Source organism: Schistocerca piceifrons, chromosome 1 (genome assembly GCF_021461385.2).
Source record: "Schistocerca piceifrons isolate TAMUIC-IGC-003096 chromosome 1, iqSchPice1.1, whole genome shotgun sequence".
In the NCBI taxonomy this organism is placed as follows: domain Eukaryota; kingdom Metazoa; phylum Arthropoda; class Insecta; order Orthoptera; family Acrididae; genus Schistocerca; species Schistocerca piceifrons.
Window position 1 is genome coordinate 1,106,860,510 of NC_060138.1, and position 19,590 is coordinate 1,106,880,099.

The window sequence follows — 19,590 nt, forward strand, 5'->3', positions numbered from 1 at the left end:
CTCATTGCAGTAAAAGTTGAAAACTGCAATTGTGAAAAGTTATATACTCATGCTTGCTAAGTACTTGTTTCTCTTGTGTATTGAAAGTGCATATTAATAGTGTAACAGGATCCACAGTTTGTCCTTTATGCTCATGACAGATAACAATTAAAAGAAAGACCACTTTCTATGAAAACAATAACTTCTATTATTCAGAGGACAGTGAGAAATAGTTTTTTTTCATGTCAGTTAGAAAATTAATTGGTCAAAGAAAGACTAAACCTATGCCCACTCATTATTTTGCAGTGAACTTTATTCACATCTCATGTCAGATAGGGAAGTCTTTGAAAAGTGTTACTATATCTATGCCCAATTTATGATTCTAAACTGCACTTTAATGATAATATTATTGAAGCCTTTCAGTTTGACCAAACCTTGAAGGCAAAAGTGTATGTCATTATCTGTTGTACTTGGGCAAATAGCTTTGTTCTTCTATAACTGTTAGCACTTTCTTTAACGGTAACATCTGCTAGTGACAGAGTTTATTGCACTCTCATGTGACAAAGTATAGGCTGTGCCTGTCCATTAAAGTTACTCATATCTATTTTCTTGAACAAGAATGTTAATCATTCTCATGTTAATTAGGCTGTCGACCGTTTTCTTTATTCTTTGAACAGTGTGGACATTTAAAATATTGTTTGTTACTGTTTAAATATTTACGTACTTCTGACTTTCACTTCCGATAAGCCACGTCCGTTAGGTACATCAAGGTCAACGCAACAAAATTCCTTTCAGTGGGTAACACTACTCTGCTTCTTTATATTTTAATTGTTTTAATAAAGATAATTTCACTATACGAACTGCCTCCAGCTTTGAGGTAATAGTATAACAGTAGCAGACGGTAGTGCTATACGTGGTTTTTACGTGACAGGAGTATTTTGTTCTGTTAGAGCAGAGTGTGTAGTTAACCAAATTTGGTAAATAGATAGCACAAGCTACGTAAATGCAGTTGCAGTGTTATAAAGTGTGTTCAAAAACAGTTCAAATGGCTCAAGCACTATGGGACTTAACTTCTGAGGTCATCAGTCCCCTAGACTGAGAACTACTTAAACCAACTAACCTAAGAACATCACACACATCCATGCCCGACGCAGGATTCGAACCTGCGACCGCAGCAGCAGCACGGTTCCGGCGGCCGGCTGAAGTGTATTAAGGACGCTCTCTGTATGTACCTGGATGTCTTCAGGCTAGTCAAATCGCTTCCCTTTCTGTGAAAATTTGAATTTAAGAAACAGATAGAACTGCGCAGGTGTCAAATCAAGGGAATTTAGCGGTTGTGGAAGCACAGGAATTCTGAATTTGTTCAAAAATTCAACAGTGGAGAAGGCACGATGACCCGGAGCATTGTCCTGGTGTAGCACCCAGCTCCTGTCCTTCCACAATGCAGGCCTTTTCTTCCGCACTTTTTCACGCAAACGCTCAAGGACAAATTTGTAGTATTCCTGGCTAATTGTCTGTACTCCAGGGGTAAATTCATGACGCAGAGTACCGGCAGAATCGAAAAAAATCACCATCATTACCTTCACCTTCGACAGACTTTGATGTGCTTTTTTCGGTCGTGGTGAACCTGGCGTATTTCAATACGAAGACTGCACTTTGGTTTCAGGATCATATCCACATACCCACGATTCGTCACTTTTAATTATCCTATTTAACAAGTCTGAGTCATTTTTAGTCCCATTAATCAGTTCTTGGTCCACTTCAAGTTGGTATTGTGTCTGGTCTCTTGACAACACTTCTGGAATGAAGTTTGAGGGCACTCTATACATGTTCAGATCTTCAGTTAAAATTGACTGAACTGCATAGAAACTTAAATGAAGTTCATCAGCATCTTCAGATGATTTGCGCCATTTTTAAATCTGTTGAACCAGTCAAAAACATTTAGCTGGCTCATAAAATTAACTCCAAAAGCTGTTTTTAATAGTTCGTAAGTCTCAGAAGCTGATTTCCCAGTTTTAAAACAAAATTTCACACAATCTCGTTGCTCCGTTTTTACGTCATTCTTAAGACTTTCCAGTCACACCTCGTATGTACTTAGGGATAGCACAAATAAGCTATACGAAATGAACGACCAGGAAAATTTATATTTGTTGCAAGGGTTCTGGGGAAATGCAGTGCATCCGGAACAGAAACGCATATAGTACTGTGGCTCACTATGGCCAGTGTATAACAGATGCTGAAACTTGCTGTTAGAATCATAACAGGAACGTGCAGTGCATACGAAAGTATAAAATGAAACCTCTGGGACCTGAAGCGGGACTCTTCGGAAGAAACGCTATGTAGTGCTCACGAATTCCATTTGCGTAAACTTATGGAGGTAGATGGTGATTGGCCTGTAATTTGATTTAGTTTGGATTACCTCTTTCTCTCTTCATGTAAATCGACTTATCTGGCCTGTATTTCTATCTGTATGGAAACTAACCATTCCTGGAAGACGTCCTGCACGGATGACCGAAAAGGAGACTGCGCCTAATCGTCAACACCAGTTTCGTCCAGATTTATTGCATATGCGGGGCTTCGCCAGAAATAAAAGTGGCAGCAGCGGGAGCTCCAGATGACCAACCGTTTAGAAGAAGTAGAATTTTTGGCGCGAGTTGGGGAGACATGATCCATTTATGTTCATGTACTTCCCAATCCGCAGCTCGTGGTCTCGCGGTAGCGTTCTCGGTTCCCGAGCACAGGGTCCCGGTTCGATTCCCGGCAGGGTCAGGGATTTTCACTTGCCTCGAGACGACTGGGTGTTGTGTCATCATCATCATTCATCCTCATTACGGTCGGAGGAAGGCAATGGCAAACCACCTCCACTAGGACCTTGCCTAGTACGACGGTGCAGGTCTCCCGCATCATCCCCTACGCTCTGTTACGCCGTATGGGACATCATCATCATAACTTTCCAAACAGCAGTTTGGGCAGTGGAAAGACTCCTGAACTGTAATCCGAGGGTCGTGAGGTCGAGTCCCTTTGTAGGAAATTTGTTCTCTCTGTTTTCTATTTTTATGTTACTTATATTGCGAATAAAACGAAATAATGCTCAGTATATTGTATTAGTTAATATTTTCATTAAAGGCACGAAGAGCAAAAGAAAAGGAAAATTTGGGATTGCAAAAGAAAAAAAAATCCAGGGAGTAGTTGAAACGCTTACACGAGAACTTCGTTACATAAAATTGAATTCCTTTATTATTTTGCAGTTGACGATTTAATTGTGCTGGCGTTGTATTCATCGTAAAATCAGCGGAACCTACCGTACACGTGTAGCTGTCATACATTGCTCAGACGTAAAAATGAAACTAACGGAATACGAAGTCCTGCAAGCTTTAATTGCTAACCCTTCTCGGAAAGTTATTTGCAGAGTCCTAGTGCATGCTGTAAGTGAAGTCTTTTCTTGGAAATAATTAGCGATCCGAACTTTCAGTTTGCCTTTCCTTTTCATGCCTTTTCTGAAGATATTAATAAATACATATATAGGTAATTATTTTGGTTTATTTCGGTAAGACAAAAAAAATGAAAATAAAAAAAGGGTTTCCGCAAAGGAACTCGGCCCCAGCATCCTTTGATTGCCATTCTGAATACCTTTCCCTGCACCAACTACTGCTTGGAAATTACGCTAGCATAAAAGTCTCATGTCTCGTCCGAGCTGCGCCAAAAATGCAATTTTTTCTAAATGCTTGGCCATCTGGAGCTCCCACTTCCGCCATTTTCATTCCTGGCCAAGCCCTGGATGTACAATAAATTTGGACAAAATCGGAGAGAAGGAGCGGTCTCTTAGTGAGTACAGACCTGAAACACAATGCACACATCTTCTAAACTCTAAATGGCATTTAGAATTTCCATGTGAGTCTTTAGTCTGTTTTGTATGTGTTTTAAATCCGAAAATTATGGCATTCTGTTTCAAAAGCAGTTTTTACATGGAAAAATTGCATTGACACTGATTGACACGTGGAAATACATCATGCTCTATGCCTCAGAAATTAAATACTATGGGGAAGGAATGGAGGCAAACAGGAAGTGAGACAAAGGGGTGGGGAGAGGAGGAGGAGGGGAACGAGAAGACACACACACACACACACACACACACACAGAGAGAGAGAGAGAGAGAGAGAGAGAGAGAGAGAATGAGAGAGAAGGTAAACAGAAAAAAAATCGTGAACGGTAACGACAGTTTCTCTCTGTTTCTTGACGTAGTTCTCTGTGCTTGGTTTTAATATACTTGCGTCAGTTCTTTGTGCCTTTTAAGATTAACCTGATTTTGCTAGAACTGGAAACTGTTAAACTACAGAAAAGGAATTTTGTGGGACTGTCGGCTGTAGGGTCGAGCCTGAATTTACAGAAGTGGTGCGACGCATTAGCGTTTATATTTCGAACACAACTGTGGCAAAATTGTCTTCATAATTAGCAGGAGGAATGTAGAATCGATGGAGATGCTAAAATAAACGGGCTGTTTTGGAGAAGAGAACTGAGGTAATCGATGCCGGAGTTCATAGTCCCGCGACACCAATAATGAGAGAAGTCCGCAAGTCTCGTGTTTGGTGAAGCAGCATTCCACCCACAGTGACGCAGAAACTGCAGTGGCTCGAGGAGGAAGGCAGGGTGGAAAGGGGTACGTGAGGTGACGCGGAAGAGGTGTGGCGAGAGGAAGGGAGGAAGACGGAGAAAGTGGGGAGGGGTGGACTTGGCATCCCCTTGAGTAATTAAAGTGCTGCCCGCCGGAAGCTGGCGCGGGGTGAGAACTTCCGCCGCTTTGTGCGGTGCTGGGAGCCGGCCAATTACAACAAGTGGGGCTTCCTGGATTAGCGCCCAAAGAGCGCCCGGCGAATCTGAATGCTGAATAGCCTGGTGACGGGGCCAATTCACAAGTGCCAACAACCTGCTTTGTCTTCGGCGCAAAAAGAAAGAAGAACGACTCTCCCACTTCTACTGTCCGGGTTTCTTGCACTTTCTCGGAGTCTGAATGGCGAAAGAGTTCTTGCTTAAATGCTACCTTTTGGACTTCTTTCCTGGAGGAGTCACAAACCAGTATTTTGTTCCGAGTAATAAATACATCATCAGGCGAAAGTGCGAACGGGACTCTTTGGAAAACTTCGAGAGCTACTTCTTTATTCACTGTTTTCTCCGAACACCCCCCCCCCCTCCCTAAAAAAAAAGAGCATCTTATAATTTACATCTACATTCAAACTCGGCTAACCAACGTACGGTACATGTACTACTACTACTAATTTCCTTTCCTGTGTCACTCGTAAATAGAGCGGGAGAAAAATGACTTCCATTTGACTGTAAAATTATCTATTTTTAGGGTTTGCGACGGTGAGACCTGACATGCAGTAATTGCTTGGAAAAGTTTTGATCGCTAAATACTCCATTTATGATGCGTTTCGAGTAATCATCATCAGATAAGCACTTCGTCTTCAGGCCACAACTCGCCCATTGGGTCATCCGACCGCCGTGTCATCCTCACCTGAGGATGCGGATAGGAGGGGCGTGCGGTCAGCACACCGCTCTCCCGGTCGTTAGGATGGTTTTCGTTGACCGGAGCCGCTACTATTCGGTCGAGTTGGCATCACGAGGCCGAGTGCACCCCGAAAAATGTCAACAGCGCATGGCGGCCCGGAAGGTCACCCATCCAAGTGCTGGTCACGCTCGACAGCGCTTAACTTCGGTGATCTCACGGGAACCGGTTTATCATCAGATAAATATGGCCAAAATCAACACAAAAGACGAAATTGTAGAAGCCTATATATAAATACTGCAACACCATTGTAACATCAGGAACGAAAGTACAAACTGAAACATCCGCGCAGAAAAATTATAAATGACTGTGCTTAAACTGACACACAATATTTTTTTTAGCGCAACGCAATCTGACTTTCAATAATCCCTACAAAAGAATGACCCTGACTAACAATAACCTATACCTTTCATGAATCACTTACCTCAAAAATGTCTTCGTTACTCAAACTACTGCAATACAGCGTGCGCCAATACTGCCAGCTGAATAAAAGATTCTAACTACTGAAGGCACTAACTACTGATAGGCATAGTTAGCAAATGAAAGATTTTGATAGAGAACAAATAATGTATTTACCTTAATAGTGTTCAAAAGTCATTATATATATATATATATATATATATATATATATATATATATATATATATATATATATATATCATTTCATGACATCCAGTCTTACAAATTTACTCTTTCTGGCGGACCCACGTCCAGATCATCCGCTCTCAAAACTCCGCCATCTCACTCCCCACATCCACCACCGCTGGCGGCTCACCTCCCCTGGTAGCTGAGTGGTCAGCGTGACAGACTGTCAATCCTAAGGGCCCGGGTTCGATTCCCGGCTGGGTCGGAAATCTTCTCCGCTCAGGGACTGGGTGTTGTGTTGTCCTAATCATCATCATTTCATCCCCATCGACGCGCAGGTCGCCGAAGTGGCGTCAAATCGAAAGACCTGCACCAGGCGAACGGTCTACTCGACGGGAGGCCCTAGCCACACGACATTTCCATTTTACCTCCAACTGCGCAACACTACGCGCTGTTAACAGACAACTGCCCAACACTACAATAGCAAATTCCAACAATGGAAACCAGCCACAAAACTGAGTATAAGTACCTGCAATGTGCTTAGGAAAACTCATACTTATTTCAGATGACGATTATATTACTAAAAACTTTTGTAATTTCTCATTGCTAACGGCACGTGATAATAAGCGCATCGTTATGATGAATCCAAAAATACCTAGCTTAAGATCACAAAAAAAGTTACACAGGCAGAATTGCCGAGTGCGTCCGATCGTGAACAGTTGTTCGAACCCGAATTATACCATCAATCGGTGCCTTAACAGTAAACTCAAAGAGCATTATATCTTCACAAAAGCAAATACATATTTTCGTAATGTAGACGATATTTTGATAATTTTTGATGGGACCGAGGCCGGATTAGCAAAATCTCAATGTTTCCTTTAATGTATTACATCCATGGTCCGCCCTCGTGGTCTCGCGATAGCGTTCTCGCTTCCCGAGCACGGGGTCCCGGGTTCGATTCCCGGCGGGGTCAGTGATTTTTCCTGCCTCGAGATGACTGGGTGTTGTTGTGTCTTCTTCATCATCATCATTCATCCCCATTACGGTCGGAGGAAGGCAACGGCAAACCACCTCCATTAGGACCTTGCCTAGTAAGGCGCCGCGGGTCTCCCGCATCGTTCCCCTACGCTCTGTAAAGAAGCATGGGACTTCATTTCCATTTCCATTACATCCATGCATTCGGTTCACAATATAACACGAAGTTAACTGTCCAACAACTTACCGAGATCTCAGTATTGCGAGGCAAGATGTGCACTTAGTATTCTCCATCTTTAGGAAAGCTCGCTACCGTCGCAGGTTCGAATCCTGCCGCGGGCATGGATGTGTGTGATGTCCTTAGGTTAGTTAGGTTTAAGTAGTTCTAAGTTCTAGGGGACTGATGACCTCAGAAGTTAAGTCCCATAGTGCTCAGAGCCATTTTTTTTTAGGAAAGCAACTTGTATCGATATCATTATAAATAACGATTCGTGACGTCCATGGATTTATAAATGGGCCTAATTTCGGTCTGTGATTCACAGGCTTTTGAAAATAGAAATGAGTTATGAATATTGCAAAAGGCAATTTCAGACAGTTATTGAAATAGAAATTGCTAATGGATCTCCAGGGCACAACATCTGTAAAATGTTTAAATCTGCAAAAAGTAAGAAGCAACCCAAAGCTAAAGGGTCCAATAGTAAATTTATCATCCTCACGTACAATGGAGCGCACTGTGAAAGAATAGCTAAGAATTAAAGAAAGTTGAATATCAAGGTGGATTTTAACACGCAAGTAAATGGGTACAACAAATTTAGACATGATGTTCGATATAAGCGAAGGGAGTTGGCTAAAAAATCTGGGATTTACAAGAAACGGTGTGGAGAATGAGTTAAGTATGATACTAGAAAGATGGAGTTTCCATACACACTACAGGGAGCTTGGGTATGCTAGCAAGGCCAGTGCGTTGGGACCGCATATGAAAACACGCGCGGAAAAACTGGCTAACCCTCAAATGTAAAAGCTTAGAGTTAAGTGTTGCCATTTGTTGCTGGGTACGGGAACTATCAAAACCGACATTCGCTTCACCCCTAAATACCCTAATATGATATTTAGGGGTGAGACCAGTGTCATTTTTAATAGCTTCTTTACCCAGCAACAAATGGCAACACGTATCTCTAAGCTTTTATATTTGAAGGTTAGCCCGTTTCCCCGCGCATGTTTTCATATGCGTAAGGAAGGACACAAGTTGCGTCGGATTGATGAGGGTTTTAAGGCATTACAGTTCGCTCAGGGCGGTCGATTTTTGGGTATTACGTAAGAATTTGAGGTCTCTGTGGCTAGGGTTTGTGAACCCCACGATATGCTGAATGAACACAAGATGTTCAATACAAATTGGTATTTTCAATGATTTGACGATACCCTAAAAGAGTTTAATTAGTTTACGGTCTACAGCTGTGTTAAACTCTTTTTGCTTCATGTATTTAATCACTTTTAGTCTATTCCGATTCCCCTGTCCCCCCTCCACTTCACATTTTATGAATGTATTCAGTGAAATTAGTTGCACCTGTGGTTATATTCTAAATCTGTTTGTATGACTTGCGATACTTGCCCCTTATTTCGTTAATTATTCATGATATTAATTACACCTGTGGTCTATGATTGTTAATATATTTTTAATTTGTTTGTGTAACTTGCAACACCCACCCCAATCCTGCCCGCTATACACCCTCTCCTTCATATTATACGTAGGTCAGCAGCACATTGGTTCCTCCTCAAATATTACGCACTTGGATTATGTTATGTACGGGCAAATGCAAATTGTTTACCCGACTTTTCACTACTCCCCTCCCCCCTTCCAGTCCCCAGACTCCGGTATTATGTTCTAATGACGTTCATATACTTGTAAAACTGTTCATGAGGATTCAGTTTATCTGTTCATTTCAAATTATATTCCTAAGGAAATGACGTTGTATAAACCTTCCTGTTACATGTAGATCAGATACACAATATTTCTTCTTCAGATACCATGTTTTCAAATAATATTATGTATTTGCTTTTTGCATTTGAAAAATGTGATGTATTTGCATATGGTTCATCTAACTTTTCACTCCCCCTCTCTGCTTCTCCCCTCCTCCGAGTAATATGCTCCAATTATAGTCCTATACTTGTAAACATATTCGTGAAGTTTCAGCTTATTGGTCCATTTTTAAATGTCATTCCTAATGGACAGGTTGTATGTGGTATTGATCAAAAACGATAATGTTCTTGGAAAAGTGCTGAGTACTAAAATATGTCCATAATGTTTTATGTATTGATCCCTGTATGTTATACAGACAAAAAAAGAATGTTTTTATGTACCTGGGAAGTTACATACTGGAAAAAAACATGGTCATTATGTTTTAATATAATTTTAAAGCTTATTACGTTTATTACATAAAAATTCATGAAAAAGTATCACTGGTGTATATTTCCCCCCATTCCTTCGTTGCTCCCCTCTGTCCCTTCGTGATACCCTTGCTTCCAGTTTCTCGCTCCTCTACCCCTCCACCATCCTTTGTCTACTTACCTATTCACCTCCCCCTCATCCCTGTCCCACCCAACCAGATACTACTTCCCCCTCATCTGCCTCTTCCCTGCCCTGAGTGTCGCCACCCCCCCCCACCCGCCCACCACCCCGGCCCAGTACAGTCCCCTGCATAAATCTATCCCCGGCCCATCTTTAGAAAATTTGTTATTTGTAATGAGGATTTGTTTGTTTTGACGTGGCCCGCCTGTGGTCTCAATAGATTGCCAGTTGCTTGCTTTGTTTGAAAAAACGATCAAAAATGCATATTGTAAAATGTAAACTTTAACGCCCGGGAGTGTCACAATTAATAAAAAATTCCAGGTTACTAGGCCCCGTTCGAGTGGATTTAACATTAAAAAAAAACAACGTTCCACTCCCTTCTTCGAAGGGCATTTTCAAGGGGAATCGTAGCTTCTTTCTTTGAATGTCCGCTGGCTCACTACTGACTGGAGAAAAATTTCTTTTCCGCTTGCTTCAGAATAGTGGCGTGACGTCACATGTTTTGAACACCCCGATGACAATTGGCAGTTGCCGAATGCCGTCCTCCGCTGTTGCTATCATCCCATGGTGGAAGACTGGTACACATCTTCTTCAGCACCTGAATCTACATGTCATTCAGTTTCACGCCTTCCTCCTTTCTTTTGAAATTCCAGGTGTGTATTGCAATCTGTATGGCCTCTGTACAAACTTTCATGGTATCCGCTTGTGGCTGCCAGTACCTGAGTCCCGTGTGTGTGTATGTGTGTGTGTGTGTGTGTGTGTGTGTGGTCTTCAGTCCTGAGACTGGTTTGATGCAGCTCTCCATGCTACTCTATCCTGTGCAAGCTTCTTCATCTCCCAGTACCTACTGCAGCCTACATCCTTCTGAATCTCCTTAGTGTAATCATCTCTTGGTCTCCCTCTTCGATTTTTACCCTGCACGCAGCCCTCCAATACTAAATTGGAGGTCCCTCGATGTCTCAGAACATGTCCTACCAACCGATCCCTTCTTCTAGTCAAGTTGTGCAACAAGCTCCTCTTCTCCCCAATTCTATTCAATACCTCCTCATTAGTTATGTGATCTGCCCATCTAATCTCCAGCATTCTTCTCTAGCACCACATTCGAAAGCTTCTATTCTCTTCTTGTCTAAACTATTTATCGTCCACGTTTCACTTCCATACATGGCTACACTCCACACAAATACTTCCAGAAACGACTTCCTGACACTTAAATCAATACTCGATGTTAACAAATTTCTCTTCTTCAGAAACGCTTTCCTTGCCATTGCCAGTCTACATTTTATATCCTCTCTACTTCGACCATCATCAGTTATTTTGCTCCCCAAATAGCAAAACTCCTTTACTACTTTGTCGCATTTCCTAATCTAATTCCCTCAGCATCACCCGACTTAATTCGACTACATTCCATTATCCTAGTTTTGCTTTTGTTGATGTTCATCTTATACCCTCCTTTCAAGACACTGTCCATTCCGTTCAACTGTTCTTCCAAGTCCTTTGCTGTCTCTGACAGAATTACAATGCCATCGGCGAACCTCAAAGTTTGTATTTCTTCTCCATGGATTTTAATACCTACTCCGAACTTTGCTTTTGTTTCCTTTATTGCTTGCTCAATATACAGATTGAATAACATCGGGGATAGGCTACAACCCTGTCTCGCTCGTTTCTTAACCACTGCTTCCCTTTCATACCCCTCGACTCTTATAACTGCCATCCGGTTTCTGTACAAATTGTAAATAGCCTTTCGCTCCCTGTATTTTACCCCTGCCACCTTCAGAATTTGAAAGAGAGTATTCCAATCCTTCTATTAAAATTAATGTGGTGGTCTCGCTGCAAAGCATTTTTCACAACAGCTGATCTGTCAGTCTCCCCACTTCTGCAATTACTCTTGTGCTCTTCCAGTCGTTTTTTGACCGTTTTTTTTTGTAGTACCCACGTACACCTCCCCCAACTACACGGAATACTATAAATTCCTACTTTTCGGGCGGGCTGGCCGATGTGGCCGAGCGGTTCTAGGCGCTTCAGTCTGAAACCGCGCGACCTCTACGGTCGCAACTTCGAATCCTGTCCCGGGCATGTATGTGTGTGATGTCCTTATGTTAGTTAGGTTTAAGCAGTTCTAAGTTCTAGGGGACTGATGACCTCAGATGTTAAGTCCCATAGTGCTCAGAGCCATTTGAACGATTTTTCCAGTGGTTGGTGAGAGTCCTTGGCTTGTTTTAGGTGATCATGTATCTTCCGGGTGGGTTTGAAGATTACAGCGATGTTCCGCTTTTTCAAGATTTTTCCTATGCCGTCGTAACGTCCTTAATGTAAGGTCGAAAAAGTTTGAATTTCACCGGCGCTTGAGCATCGCTATGATTTCTATGTGGTAGTCTTAACGCTCTTTTCACCTCAGCAAACAGATAAACATTCTTGAGCAATGCAGTGGTGAGATGTTTTAATTCTGCGTCAAGCAGCTCTGGTTCGCAAAAGTTCCTCTCTCTATCCGTCAATATTCCTATGATGTCTCGCTTTTGTTGTGGGTGGTGGTTTAAATCGCGACGTAGGTGTGCGTGGGTAAACTGTGTGACCGAAACTACCATCTTCTTTCTTGAGAATTGGGACATCAAGAAGAAATCTTCGAATTGATTCCGCTGAGATGTTTGTGAAACCGACCTAGCTCCTCTCTGCTATGTCACCACAGAACAAATGTATCATCCACGCACCGGAATCAAATGTTCGGTTTCCTGTAGGCAGTTTCCAATTCCTGTTCCTCGAATTTTTCCATAAACAAATTCGCTATAGCTGGGCTTCAGGGCCTGTCACTGCGGCACCGTCCGTATATTCATAGGACTCATCATCCCATTTGAAATACACGGTTGTGAGGCTATATTTAAACAGTTCTGGAATATCTGGAGGAAAAATCCGATTCAATTGCTGCAACACTTCATTGAAGGGAACCATAGTTAATAGCGGTACCACGTCAAAACCAACTAATATATCCTCCGGCTGGACCACTATCCCGTTTAATTTACTGATAAAATGTGCCGTATTCCCGATATATGAACATGATCGGTCCACATACGGTCTTAATTTAAATGTTGCCTCACAACCACGTATTTCAAATGGAACGATGACTATGGGGAGCCCCTAAGTCCAGTTACAGCGAATTTCTTTATGTAAAAATTCGAGGACCAGGCAATGGGTACCGTGAACAGGAAACCTAATATTTGGTCAAGCATTCGCCTTCCTTACTATCAGCCTTACGTGATCGTTCCATTTCATATCGGTATGGCCGTACTATCTAACAATAAGTACTGTTGGCCAGTATCAACTGAATTCAGGTTCCAACCAGGGCAAACTATTTCCTCTTCTCGTTATTTATCCCGATCAGTTACGTACTGCATTTGGTTCCTAGTTTCAGTCCAGCTTTTCTTTAGTAGTTTCGTTTAGGATGCCCTTAATCTTAACAGAATTTCTGTGCTAAGAAACATTTTGTGTTGTAATAGATCTTCAATGTCTCATGTGACTATATGCAGGGTCTTTCAGTCTCAATATTCAGGGATATGACAGAAAGGATCATTCCAAACAAGAACGTCTAGTAAACATAGGCCCTAAAATGCATACCTTAAGCGCTCTGAGCGTTTCTTCATCCTCGATAATGAGAAACAAATGTCGTCTACTGCAAAAATAAAAAAGTCCAGTAAACATGAGTTCTAATGTGCATATCTTAAGAGCTACGAGAACTTGTTCATTTTCGCTACCGTGAAACATATCCCCTCTATTGAACATGTGCTCAAGCTGTTAACGTATGCACTTTGAAGTCCATCTTTACTTGACTTATTTTTTGTTTTGGTCTATACCACCTCCTCCCAAAATATGGAAAGCAACGAGCTTGCAATAGAAGAGATTTGCTCCACAGTATCGAAGACGAAGAAGTGCTGACAGCTCTTATGATGCGCATTTAAAGCCCACATTTACTAGACTTTTTTGCTTCGAATGACCGTTCCAGTGTTATCCCTCAATACTGAGCATTTCACCCGGGATACGCTGTATAGTGCATATATTATTAGTAGGAATGTGTTAAAAAAGTCGATGACCATAGGTTAGGTGCCCTGGTCAGCTTAAGTGTGATTTTTAGGCGGTTTTCGACAACAGTTAAGGTAAATACTGGGCTGGTCGCCAATCACCACCTGATCAAATACCATAAACAAACAATACAATAGCACGTACAATAATCTTCACATGATTCAAAGATAAATGACGTGCATGACTGTCGTCCCTTACCTCTGTACATCCATCTTCTGGAATGTTAGAATACCAGCTGTAATTCTATCTTATATTTAGTAAGAATAGCACCATCAGCTGTATTTACCGGCTTAATTGATATGCAACCGGTATCAGTGTTACGGTACTCCATCTATGCCCTACCCACCATCTGTTGATGTAATATCATACAAACCATAGGTGATAAGAAGCTTCAGTTTAACGAACGTCGATGTTCTGAACTATCTACAGAAAGTATAATAGTGATTTATCGGTATCAAAGTGATCACCTAGAATCATAGAGGTGTAGTGTACTGTAACACCGAAACCGGCTGCATATGAATAAAAACAGTAAAATACAGCAGTTGGTGTTTCCCTTATTTAGGGCTGCGCTCTGCCAAAACTGCGGCTCGATAGTTTTGGAACAATACACGAATGACGAAGTGAACAATAGGATTACCAGTAGCACTGGTAGCATTGGTATGGAAAGAGACATAAATGTGTGTCAGGGAAACTAGGAGCTGGCTACTCCTCTTTCTGTTTTGTTTGTTTGTTTTGCATATAACTGGAAATATTCATCGTTCAGCGTAAATCCGTTGTGAATTTTATCTTCTTACAAAATATCAATTGCATTTCATAAGTAGTAAGAATTCGTTGATTACGTAATTTCTGCACTTTCAAGCAACAAAAATAATTACTTTTGATACTTAATACAGTTTACATTAACAAACAAAAAAAATTGTCTAGTTATTTTGTTGTTTTGTACTCAGTAGAACGTTCTTCATCATGACCAAAGGCAAGAGTTTCCTACTTTTACAGAGAAGTGTGAAGTTTTTCATGAATGACAGAAAAATGTTCATACAAGCTCGACGAAGTAATGAAGCGATGTTTGGTATGTTTCTGTTTTTTTGAAATTTTTAGTTGTTTTTTAGGAGATTTTGTTTTCTAGCGCCATATGATAAACACTGTATTGTTTCTTTTTCATTTTTACTACAAAATCCCTGTGTTTCACTATACAAATCAACAATTTTCGGATAAAATCTGAATTAAAGTTTGCCAATTTCAATTTTGCTATAAATACTCTTGTTTTTATGTAATAGACAGGAGGATGACTGTAAAACGAGAACGTTTCGTAGTTTATGCGGCTCTTTATATATCCTCATTCAGTTTCTAGATGGTTCACTGCTTCTGGTTTCTAGGAGAATCTAAGAAGACACTGGTCGCAGATACAAACACAGCAGTCGAAATCAGGTAACCTCCAGTAGATATGCAACACAACTAACGTCCAGGTAACGCGGTCACGATCTTAACTGGCCAAGCCTACTGGGAAAGCTACCGTAGTTTACCCTAACCTATGACTGTCCACGGTAGCTTACAGTAGTTTTGCGACTCTACCCTTGCTAAATTCAAGATCTGTATAAGAATCCCTTCCTTTCGTTCACAGACTACTGTGGCGACAGGAATAGCACATGGCAGCGTAGTTAAAATGAATATCTTGTTCCTTTTTATTGCGCCTTGGGTCGCATGGGCGCAGGGTCGGCATGGCTAATTAACGGATTTGGCTTTGTTTGTTTAAGGCGTGGTCGGATATCCTTCCTGTCGCTACTCGATTACCTCCCCCATCTCCCCCCAGGATGGAATATTTGCACCCCAACAGTCTGCGTGTAGTGTTATTCATGTGAAAGTGAGCGAAAGTTTTCTAAACGTTTGCGAATCGTGTAACTGAGGCGGGTACCGGCCCACTATTCACCTTGGGGGATATGGGAAACCGCCTAAAAATCACATCCAGACTGGCCGGCACACCGACCCTCGTCGTTAATCACCCAAGTGGACTCTATCCGAGGCCGGCCCACCTCCCCGTCCCAAAAACTCCGCTTTAACACGCACGCCTATCCGGACTGGTCGAGGTTAAAATACACTCCTGGAAATGGAAAAAAGAACACATTGACACCGGTGTGTCAGACCCACCATACTTGCTCCGGACACTGCGAGAGGGCTGTACAAGCAATGATCACACGCACGGCATAGCGGACACACCAGGAACCGCGGTGTTGGCCGTCGAATGGCGCTAGCTGCGCAGCATTTGTGCACCGCCGCCGTCAGTGTCAGCCAGTTTGCCGTGGCATACGGAGCTCCATCGCAGTCTTTAACACTGGTAGCATGCCGCGACAGCGTGGACGTGAACCGTATGTGCAGCTGACGGACTTTGAGCGAGGGCGTATAGTGGGCATGCGGGAGGCCGGGTGGACGTACCGCCGAATTGCTCAACACGTGGGGCGTGAGGTCTCCACAGTACATCGATGTTGTCGCCAGTGGTCGGCGGAAGGTGCACTTGCCCGTCGACCTGGGACCGGACCGCAGCGACGCACGGATGCACGCCAAGACCGTAGGATCCTACGCAGTGCCGTAGGGGACCGCACCGCCACTTCCCAGCAAATTAGGGACACTGATGCTCCTGGGGTATCGGCGAGAACCATTCGCAACCGTCTCCATGAAGCTGGGCTACGGTCCCGCACACCGTTAGGCCGTCTTCCGCTCACGCCCCAACATCGTGCAGCCCGCCTCCAGTGGTGTCGCGACAGGCGTGAATGGAGGGACGAATGGAGACGTGTCGTCTTCAGCGATGAGAGTCTCTTTTGCCTTGGTGCCAATGATGGTCGTATGCGTGTTTGGCGCCGTGCAGGTTAGCGCCACAATCAGGACTGCATACGACCGAGGCACACAGGGCCAACACCCGGCAACATGGTGTGGGGAGCGATCTCCTACACTGGCCGTACACCACCTGGTGATCGTCGAGGGGACACTGAATAGTGCACGGTACATCCAAACCGTCATCGAACCCATCGTTCTACCATTCCTAGACCGGCAAGGGAACTTGCTGTTCCAACAGCACAACGCACGTCCGCATGTATCCCGTGCCACCCAACGTGCTCTAGAAGGTGTAAGTCAACTACCCTGGCCAGCAAGATCTCCGGATCTGTCCCCCATTGAGCATGTTTGGGACTGGATGAAGCGTCGTCTCACGCGGTCTGCACGTCCAGCACGAACGCTGGTCCAACTGAGGCGCCAGGTGGAAATGGCATGGCAAGCCGTTCCACAGGACTACATCCAGCATCTCTACGATCGTCTCCATGGGAGAATAGCAGCCTGCATTGCTGCGAAAGGTGGATATACACTGTACTAGTGCCGACATTGTGCATGCTCTGTTGCCTGTGTCTATGTGCCTGTGGTTCTGTCAGTGTGATCATGTGATGTATCTGACCCCAGGAATGTGTCAATAAAGTTTCCCCTTCCTGGGACAATGAATTCACGGTGTTCTTATTTCAATTTCCAGGAGTGTAAAAATAAATCTGCCAAATCACGAAAACAGCAGACCTGTGCGCTAGGATAGGCGCTAGTAAAGGTGGGTGTGACAGAGAAGATGTAGTCAGACAAATTCATGGTTTGAGAAATGACAAGTTCTCGGCATAACAGATGCTTAACACCCGTAAGAACTATTAAGTAGAGTGATACTCGATATTACCAGGGAATCTGATGTTAAAGCAGCAACAAATACAGTATCTAAAATAAAAATTGGAAAGCCACATGAAGATGTGAGTGTAAACCCTCGACACACGGCATGGAAGAACTCGGAAGTGACTGAAAAATCTCATTGTCTTGTACTTGTCTTCCATGATAAACGTAGCATTCTTAAAACAACCAAGGAAAACACCAGGATGTCTCCTTTTAGAGAGATGCGACCTGTTCATCCCCACATCTTTGTCCAGTCCTAGTCTGAGATCCTTCTCTAATGAGTTTCTCGTCGACGAGACGTTAAGTGACTTCCTTTTTATTTTCCTTAAAAAAAGTGAGGCCAGTGACTGTACCAAGAAAATGAAATGGAAGTAGAACACTAACCAGCAATCTCACTCGATTTCCTAATATTTAATAAGTGGAAACAGTAGTGCAGGCATACATCTTCGACAAAAATTCTTACACACAAATAGTCTTTTTTTTACCATCAGTCATGTAAATGGTTTGATGCGGCCTGCGGCGATTTACATTTATTTCACAGTAGTGCTTACAAAAAACGTTTTCAATTATTTGTTGAATAAGTACCAATCTCTGACGCCCCCTGTAGTTATTACCCTTTACAGTTCTCACCGGTACCATACTTCCACCACCTGATGTCTTAGCACACGTTCTATTATCCTGTCTCGCCTAAGTGTTTTCAGCATGTGATTTTCGTCGCCAATTCTGCAGAGAACCTCCATATTTCTTACCTTATCATTATATTTAATTTTCAACATCCTTGTATAGTACTACATCCCAGTAACTTAGACGCTCTAATTTTCCGGTTTTCTCACTGTCCGTTATTTATTTCCATACAATGATGTGCTCCAAACGTATGTTCTCATAAAATTTCTTTCTCAAACTATGCCCTATACTTCTGTGTGGAATTTGTTTTTGGTTGTGTTCAGCTAATTTCTTTATCCCCCTTGCTTCGACCGACTTGCATTGCTTCCAGTGTAGCAGAATACCCTCACTTCATGTATTTCGTAACCCCCCACTGTTGATGTCAAATTTATCGCTAACCTCATTTCCACAACTTTTAATTACTTTCGCCTCTCATCGATTTGCTCTCAGTGCAGTTTATATATGTTACGCACATTACGCTATTATTCAATTCAACAGGTCCTGTAATTCCCCCTCGCTTTCACCGAGGGTATCAACTGTCACCCTGAACTTTAATCCCACACTGTTTTAACATTTTCAGCTAAGAAATCGCCAAGAAACTACAAAAAGTTAATTCAATAGAATTAAAAAACGTAAACAAAATAGCACACAAATAAATAGTAAATTGAAAAAGTTTTAATACCAAGAAATATCATACAAAATAGTAAGGATAAGATATAGATGAAGTAAGGTGCAGAGTGGAAACAGAAAATCTGTTAGCTAAAATCAGCTGTAACGAGAAAACATTTTTTTGTATGAGACAACTTAAAGATTAATTATTAACTGGGTAGTTTAGAGGTCATAGGAAGAAATAATACAAGAAAAATAATCTATTAAATAGGGATAAAAGAACTGAAAATGGTTAGTAGTGAAGAAAGGAGTCAAAACACAAAACATGCCGAAGATGTTACTGAGTGAAAACTGATTACCCGAGCAAATAGTAAAGTATTTTTAAAAGTAATCGAATAACAGTATGGAAAAGAGAATATTCTGGAATCTAGTGTAACTAAGACAAGCTCTTTTAATATATACTAAATACAGATCACTTACGCGGAAAAAACGAAATCACTGCGAACGAAGGGAAGCAAGTGAGAGACTGGGAAGAATGTGAATGAATACTGGAAACAACGTTATCAAAGTAGAAGGAAGAGGAATACAATTTAGAACGAGGCCCTCTCTGATCAATACGAAATAAGAAATTAAAATTAACAAAAAATCAACTTAAACATCAAATTGGTGATGTGTGCTTCAACATATGAAGTGCGATGTGGTTCTTATCCCCTGTCACCTTAAAATGGTGAAATCGCAGAACGTCAGCAAGTTTACGATAAAGACTGAATGTTCGTATTTCAGTTTCATGTTGCTGTGACCGTTACGTCAGGAAGTCGACGGTAGTGGTCGCCACTTGCTTCGTGCGAAAATACTTTGCCGTGATTAGAATTCGGCGCGGTTTTACCTGAGA